Here is a 9,038-nt window from a genome sequence, read left to right on the forward strand (position 1 = left end):
CGCGTGTGCAACTGTTTTGCACCCGTTGTATTTGAACGTAGAGCCTATCACACCCGATCATCACGTGGTGTCTCAGCACGAAGAACTTTCGCAACGGTGCATACTCAGGGAGAACACTTATACTTTGATAATTTAGTGAGGGATCATCTTATAATGCTACCGTCAATCAAAGCAAGATAAGATGCATAAAAGATAAACATCACATGCAATCAATATAAGTGATATGATATGGCCATCATCATCTTGTGCTTGTGATCTCCATCTCCGAAGCACCGTCATGATCACCATCATCACCGGCGCGACACCTTGATCTCCATCGTAGCATCGTTGTTGTCTCGCCAATCTTATGCTTCTACGACTATCACTACCGCTTAGTGATAAAGTAAAGTATTACAGGGCGATTGCATTGCATACAATAAAGAGACAACCATATGGCCCCTGCCAGTTGTCGATAACTCGGTTACAAAACATGATCATCTCATACAATAAAATTTAGCATCATGCCTTGACCATATCACATCACAACATGCCCTGCAAAAACAAGTTAGACCTCCTCTACTTTGTTGTTGCAAATTTTACGTGGCTGCTACGGGCTTAGCAAGAACCGTTCTTACCTACACATCAAAACCACAACGATAGTTTGTCAAGTTGGTGCTGTTTTAACCTTCGCAAGGACCGGGCGTAGCCACACTCGGTTCAACTAAAGTTGGAGAAACTAACACCCGCCAGCCACCTGTGTGCAAAGCACGTCGGTAGAACCAGTCTCGCGTAAGCGTACGCGTAATGTCGGCCCGGGCCGCTTCATCCAACAATACCGCCGAACCAAAGTATGACATGCTGGTAAGCAGTATGACTTATATCGCCCACAACTCACTTGTGTTCTACTCGTGCATATGACATCTATGCATAAAACCAGGCTCGAATGCCACAGTTGGGGAATGTAGTAATTTCAAAAAAATTCCAACGCACACGCAAGATCATGGTGATGCATAGCAACGAGAGGGGAGAGTGTGTCCACGTACCCTCGTAGACCGAAAGCGGAAGCGTTAGCACAACGCGGTTGATGTAGTCATACGTCTTCACGATCCGATCGATCAAGTACCGAACGCACGACACCTCCAAGTTCAGCACACGTTCAGCCCGATGACATCCCTCGAACTCCGATCCAGCCGAGTGTTGAGGGAGAGTCGGCGTGGTGACGATGGTGATGTTCTACCGACGCAGGGCGAAGAGATGGTGATACAAGTGCAATATGGATGGTAGATATAGGTTTTTGTAATATGAAAATATAAAAACAGCAAGGTAGCAAGTAATAAAAGTGAGCGTAAACGGTATTGCAATGTGTTGAAACAAGGCCTATGGTTCATACTTTCACTAGTGCAAGTTCTCTCAACAATAATAACATAATTGGATCATATAACTATCCCTCAACATGCAACAAAGAGTCACTCCAAAGTCACTAATAGCGGAGAACAAACGAACAGATTATGGTAGGGTACGAAACCACCTCAAAGTTATTCTTTCTGATCGATCTATTCAAGAGTCTGTAGTAAAATAACACGAAGCTATTCTTTCCGTTCGATCTGTCCTAGAGTTCGTACTAGAATAAAACCTTAAGACACAAATCAACCAAAACCCTAATGTCACCTAGATACTCCAATGTCACCTCAAGTATCCGTTGGTATGACTATACTCTATGCATCACACAATCTCAGATTCATCTATTCAAACCAACACATAGAACTTCAAAGAGTGCCCCAAAGTTTCTACCGGAGAGTCAAGACGAAAACGTGTGCCAACCCCTATGCATAAGTTCACGAGGTCACGGAACCCGCAAGTTGATCACCAAAACGTACATCAAGTGAATCATGTGAAATCCCATTGTCATCACAGATACGCACATGCAAGACATACATCAAGTGTTCTCAAACCCTTAAAGACCGATCCGATAAAATAACTTCAAAGGGAAAACTCAATCCATTACAAGAGAGTAGAGGGGGAGAATCATCATAAGATCCAACTATAATAGCAAAGCTCGCGATACATCAAGATCGTATCACCTCAAGAACACGAGAGAGAGAGAGAGAGAGAGAGATCAAACACATAGCTACTGGTACATACCCTCAGCCCCGAGGGTGAACTACTCCCTCCTCGTCATGGAGAGCGTCAGGCTAATAAAGATGGCCACCGGTGAGGGATCCCCCCTCCGGCAGGGTGCCGGAACAGGGTCACGATTGGTTTTTGGTGGCTACAGAGGCTTTCAGCGGCGGAACTCCCGATCTATTCTGCTCCCCGATGTTTTTAGGGTATACGGATATATATAGGCAAAAGAAGTCGGTCAGGGGAGCCACGCGGGGCCCACGAGGGTGGGGCGTGCACAGGGGGGCAGGCGCGCCTCCCTGCCTCGTGGCAACCTCGAAGCTTCCTTGACTTCAACTCCAAGTCTCCTGGATCACGTTCGTTCCAAAAATCACCCTCCCGAAGGTTTCTGTTTGGACTCCGTTTGATATTCCTTTTCTGTGAAACACTGAAATAAGGGAAAAAAACAGAAACTGGTACTAGGCTCTGGGTTAATAGGTTATGTTGGGGAACATAGTAATTTCGAAAAAATTCCTACGCACACGCAAGATCATGGTGATGCATAGCAACGAGAGGGGAGAGTGTGTCCACGTACCCTCGTAGACCGAAAGCGGAAGCGTTAGCACAACGTGGTTGATGTAGTCGTACGTCTTCACGATCCGACCGATCAAGTACCGAACGCACGGCAGCTCTGAGTTCAGCACACGTTCAGCCCGATGACGTCCCTCGAACTCCGATCCAGCCGAGTGTTGAGGGAGAGTTTCGTCAGCACGACGGCGTGGTGACGATGATGATGTTCTACCGACGCAGGGCTTCACCTAAGCACCGCTACGATATTATCGAGGTGGACTATGGTGGAGGGGGGCACCGCACACGGCTAAAAGATCAATGATCAATTGTTGTGTCTTTGGGGTGCCCCTGCCCCCGTATATAAAGGAGCAAGGGGGGAGAGGCAGCCGGCCAGGAGAGGGGCGCACCAGGAGGAGTCCTACTCCCACCGGGAGTAGGACTCCCTCCCTTCCTTGTTGGATTAGGAGAAGGGGGAAGGAGGAGGAGGAGGAGAAGAAGGAAAGGGGGGCGCCCCCCTCCCTGTCCAATTCGGACTAGAGGGGGAGGGGGGGCGCGGCCTGCCCTGGCCGCCCCTCCTCTTCTCCACTAAGGCCCATGTAGGCCCATTAAACCCCCGGGGGGGTTCCGGTAACCCCCGGTACTCCGGTATATATCTGATAACCCCCGGAACCATTCCGGTGTCCGAATATAGTCGTCCAATATATCAATCTTCATGTCTCGACCATTTCGAGACTCCTCGTCATGTCCGTGATCACATCCGGGACTGCGAACTATCTTCGATACATCAAAACATATAAACTCATATATAACTGTCATCGAAACTTTAAGCGTGCGGACCCTACGGGTTCGAGAACTATGTAGACATGACCGAGACACGTCTCCGGCCAATAACCAATAGCGGAACATGTATGCTCATATTGGCTCCCACTTATTGCCCTCTCACTGTAGCCGCATTTTTTTTGCACAGTTGAATGATTTCTTTTGGTAAGAGCAATGTTTGTTCAAAACAGCTTTTAACAAATCTCGACGACGAGATTTTTCTTAAGGGGGGTAGTGTTGTGACACCCCAAAATTTTGACCTTGTTTTATAAATTAAAATTTTGCCAGGAAATTAAACTCTTCCATTTGTCTAGATTTACCCTTTTGATATTGTGGATTTTTACCTCAAGTGGAAACTTTCCTAAAGTATTATTGGACTTGTATGCTCTCTCTATGAAACAATTCTTTATCAGTGGATTTAATTGCAAGATTTGCTTTTCCCTGAGCTTTATTCTTTTAAAATGGTTTTTCATAAATTTGGAGCCTGTTTTGCACTGCAACCATTTGATTGATGCATTTAAAAATTTCACCAAAATTTGGGGATGCCATGTGATGTTTCCACATCACTTTTATGCAAAAATATCTTTTGGTTATTGGAGATTTTGAGCTCTACATCAACTTTTCAAATCTGGTCCAGTAGGCATTTTTGCACTACAACCTATTTAAATATTCTTTTAAAAATTCTTCCAAGTGTTTGGAGATATCAGTAGATGCATATAATTAAACTTTATGCTAAAACCCAGTGATGTTCTTTGGAAAATTTGAGTCAATCAACCTCTTTTTCATTCTGGTCCAGTTTGGTGATTTGTACTGCAACCCTATTTTATTTTGCTCTAGTGCTCATGACCTTTTTCCTGCTTGTAGCCCTCCCTGCAAAACCCTTATGTCCAGGAGAGTGGACCCATTGGAGGATTTTAAGTGCATGCAATGAGACCTTTTTCTTCCTGTCCAAAACTGAAGTTTTACAAAACTTGCACTAGCAAGTTTCTGGTTTTGCCCAAATGATCTTGCCATCATCACCTACATCCAGGGAGACCATGATCTGGAGTTTTTGGCCACTCCAAGAGTTGCCTAGATGCCCTTAGCATTTTGTCGAACACCTTGTGTTCATGGACAGTTTTGGGCATGTTTCCTAGTTTGCATTATGATCTTGTTCCACTGACCCAGCAACCTTGTCCACTAAGCTCCTAGCTATCCCTATCCTAGTCCTGTTAATTGCCAGCTTCCCTCTCGCACTCTAGGCTGCCCTGGCATTTCGTCGAGCACGTCCCGTGCGTGCTCTGGGCGCGCCCAGAGCGCACGTTTTGCACGCACGCGCACCGAGCCGCCGCGTCGCACTGCCGCCCTCGCCGCGTCCCGCCCCTGGCCCTTGCTCGCCTGCAGAGCCGCGCACTACACTCGCCCACTCTCCACGCCACCCCTGGCGCCCTACAGCGCCGTCGTCAGAGCTTTTGGCGGCACGCCGGCGTCGGCAGTGAGCTCCTGCCACGGACGGCGCCGCCCAAGCCACACCAGCGCGCCAGCTGCCCCTGTGAACAGCTCGAGCTTATCCTGGAGCCCGTCGGCACGCGCTCGTCGCCGCCACGTCGCCCTGCGGCTACAGAGCGACGGTCGCCGGCGTTCTTATCCACGGCCGCCGCGGGACCAGCCTCGAACGCCTATAAAAGGAGACCCCGAGCCCCTCCGAGCGCTCAGGCGACCTCAGGCCTCCCCCTAGTGCTCCCCTAGCCGTGGATTGACCGGAAGAGGCCATCTCCCCCACCTCCGGCCGGTTCGGCCGCTGCTGCCTTCCGGTGCCATTCGTCGCAACCAGGCACTCCCTCGCCCATCCAGCGCCACCACTCACTTCCCCTTGTTCTTGCGGAGCTGCCCAGCGCCTCAGCCTCGATCGGAAACCACCGGAGCCCAAAACCCCCTTCACTCCCGTAGCCCCCTCCGCCGCGGAGCTCGCCGCCGGCGACTCCTCCCACCACCGTCGACCCAACGACCACCGAGAGGACCGCCCCAGTCTGGCAGGTCCATCCCCGCCCTCGGATACCCGTGGGGAGCTGCCGTTCATCGACGGCGATCGCCGGAGTCCCGCACCGTTCGGACAGAGGAAGAGGAGGGAGAGGGGGGAATAGTCAAACCTGACCAGTGGGCCCCCTGGACCCACTGTCAGCGACCCAGCCCCGCCGACGCGTGTTTTAAGTGGTGACGTGTTTCGCAAACTACGTTTTCGCTGAACAGAAAGCGTAAGCCCCCCGAAACGTTTTCTTTTTCTGTTTTATTTAAAACAGAACTTTGACTGGCTATATCTTTTAAAATAAAACTCCAAATGAGTTGATTCTTTTTCCTACCTCTCTCAAATTTCATCTAGTTTATTTTAAGATTTATTTCAAAAATATTTGGGACAACTTTTTGTACTGTTTTGAAATATTTGTTGTTTGAATGTTTTTCAAAATAGGGAATGGAGAGAGGGAAGAAAACTTTCAAAAAGTGCATCCCTTGCATACTCTTGAAGGCAAGCATTCTAAACTCTGGCATAATATTGTTGTGTGGTGTTTTGATACGGTTACAACACCACTTTGACCTGGAGCATGCGTTATTTCTATGTATCGATTCAGTCACACGCATAAGTGCGTATTGGAGATGCTTTACTGTTAGTGTGGATATGCTGGTAATAGTAATCATCCTCGCGAGCTTTTCATGCATACCGGCAGGAAGCCGGGAGAGTCGTGGTCTTGGGTAGACACGAGCTTGTCCCTAGTTCCTCGTCAAGACGAGTGTGTCCGGTATGGCATGATGAGGTTTGGTGAGCGGTGATTCTGTCTGTTAATGGGTATATTTTGGTTATGCTAATCATTCGGAGAATACTTGGACCCCCTGAGTTGGTCGTGGGTCGAGTCCTGTTCAGTAATTTTCCCCTACTTGTTTGGTACTACCACTTGTCCCTGCCGCAGGTAGGGTATGGTTCAGTAAGTTGTCAACCCCTTACCAAAGCACACACCGTACAGAGAGGCCATGGTGGAAGATACTGGATGCATCCGGTAGGCATGCCACCTGGTCCGGGGGCATGGGTGTTTCCGGTTGGGACCGAGAAGGGGGCACCCCTTAGAGCGCGCGATATAAATTTGATCCCATGCTACGTCGAGGTTGTAGCCTCCCCACTTAGAGTTTTGCTTGACAGGTGTCGTGGGTGATTCCAGACACCGGTAAGTTAAGCTGGTGTGTGCAGGTCAGGCGTGTTTTCAGTTAAAAGGCCGTAGGCGGAATTAGTCCCGATGGACTGAATAAATCCGTTACTCGTGGGTAAAGAGTACACCCTCTGCAGAGGTCATATCTATTTGGATAGCCATGTTTATGGGTAAGGACTACAGTCTGAGATGGGTCTAGTGACGGTTTTCGGATGGAGAAACGGCTAAACTGGATCATAGTAACGGTGTTCGGATGGAGAAACGGCTAAACTAGAATCTAGTGACGGTCTTCGGATGGAGAAACGGCTAGACTAGAACTTTGATTATGACCTATGACATATGAGGATTATGTTTATTATTATTATGGACTAACCATTTACATTACTTGAATTATTGAGTATCCCTGGGACGGTTCTACCTCCTGGATATTCACTGTGATTATTCTTATATAAGCCCTTTATGTGGCGTCGCTCAGACGCCCGACTGCGGTGTGTTTGTCATTTCTTTATTATTTATAAGCCCTTTATGTGGCGTCGCTCAGACGCCCGACTGCGGCATGCTTGTTATTTAATTATCCTTTATAAGCCCTTTATGTGGTGTCGCTCAGACGCCCGACTGCGGCATGCTTGTTATTTAATTATCCTTTATAAGCCCTTTATGTGGTGTCGCTCAGACGCTCGACTGTGGCATGCTCGTTATTTAATTATTCTTTATGAGCCCTTTATGTGGTGTTGCTCAGACGCCCGACTGCGGCATTGTTAATTTATTTGCACCCTTTCGAGGAGTCATTTCAGACACTCGATCAGCGCATTCTATTTCTATCCCCGTATTGCATGTTCATATTTTACCTGCATGCGTGCATCTCGGATTTCGTTTACTTCATGGCAGACGTTACCATCATAAAATATTTCGGAGTATGATCACCCCCTTGATATATTATACCCGTGTTCTTAATGTTTGCGAGTACATTCAAACGTACTCACTGGCTTGTCCCTGGCTATTGTCTTGGCCAGATTTCTTGCGTGGAGAAGAGCGTTACGACGACAGCCCCGGAACCCTTGTAAAGGTGATAGCAGCCTCGCGGAGATAGGAGTTATCCTGGTCAGCTGTTCTTGTGGGAAATGGAGTCCCATAGACGCAGATGAACCACAAACCGCTTCCGCCATCAACCACTAGCAAACCAAGTGTTGTACTCCTAGGCCACCATGGTCTTGTACTACATATTTTGTACTTTCTTGGAATCCTTGTATCAAGTTGGTGCCTCATCAGCTAACAGTAATCCTGGGGCTGGTGAGCACAAAGGCCATTTTCTGGGAAATTAATATCCCGAAAAACCGGTCGTGACAGTTGTGACGTTTGGTAGCACACAAAGTGTTCCTCCGGTAAACGGGAGTTGCATAATCTCATAGTCATAGGAACATGTATAAGTCATGAAGAAAGCAATAGCAGAATACTAAACGATCATGTGCTAAGCTAACGGAATGAGTCAAGTCAATCACATCATTCTCCTAATGATATGATCCCGTTAATCAAATGACAACTCATGTCTATGGCTAGGAAACATAACCATCTTTGATCAACGAGCTAGTCAAGTAGAGGCATACTAGTGACACTCTGTTTGTCTATGTATTCACACAAGTATTATGTTTCCGGTTAATACAATTCTAGCATGAATAATAAACATTTATCATGATATAAGGAAATAAATAATAACTTTATTATTGCCTCTAGGGCATATTTCCTTCAGGTTAGTCCCAAAAATCATATAAAAGTGCTTAGTAAGCCCATTAAACACCCAAAAGAGATAATATAATAGCATGGAACAATCAAAAATTATAGATACGTTGGAGACGTATCACCCTGCAACTCGCCGGGAATGGAGTACCCGGCGCCGTGCCTTTCACGCCGGAGCGGCAGCTCGTGGCTGCCGAGGCGCATGGCGACTGTGTCATCGTCTTCCTTCGGCTCCCACTCCCACTCCTCCAGCGCATGGACGCCGCTTTCCTCCGGCGAACGGACGCCGCTCGCCGCCCTCAAGGCTGAGCCCCAAGAGATGCAGGTGCGCCGACGCAGCGGCAACTTTGTCATAAACGAGGGTCGCCCCCGCTAGCCTTCCCCTCCTCCCCGTGGCCACCTTCGCCTGGTCAGGCCGAAGAAGGAGCCCGCGACGCCGCCTGTCGTCAAGCAGGAGCACCTTGCCATGTCAGCCGATGAGGAAACCTGCCTAAAGTGAGCGCGGGACGACCACGTCCGCGAGCAGATGTAGCGCCAGCGCTGCGCACTTGAGGAGATCGCCGCTCGGCATCGCGGCCGTGAGGAGCGCGACGTCGTCACAGCGACGAGGAGGCGTCGGGGCCGTCCAACCCCGTCCGCCACGACGACCCAGGGCAGGGC

Source organism: Aegilops tauschii, chromosome 6, assembly GCF_002575655.3.
Source record: "Aegilops tauschii subsp. strangulata cultivar AL8/78 chromosome 6, Aet v6.0, whole genome shotgun sequence".
Lineage (NCBI taxonomy): Eukaryota > Viridiplantae > Streptophyta > Magnoliopsida > Poales > Poaceae > Aegilops > Aegilops tauschii.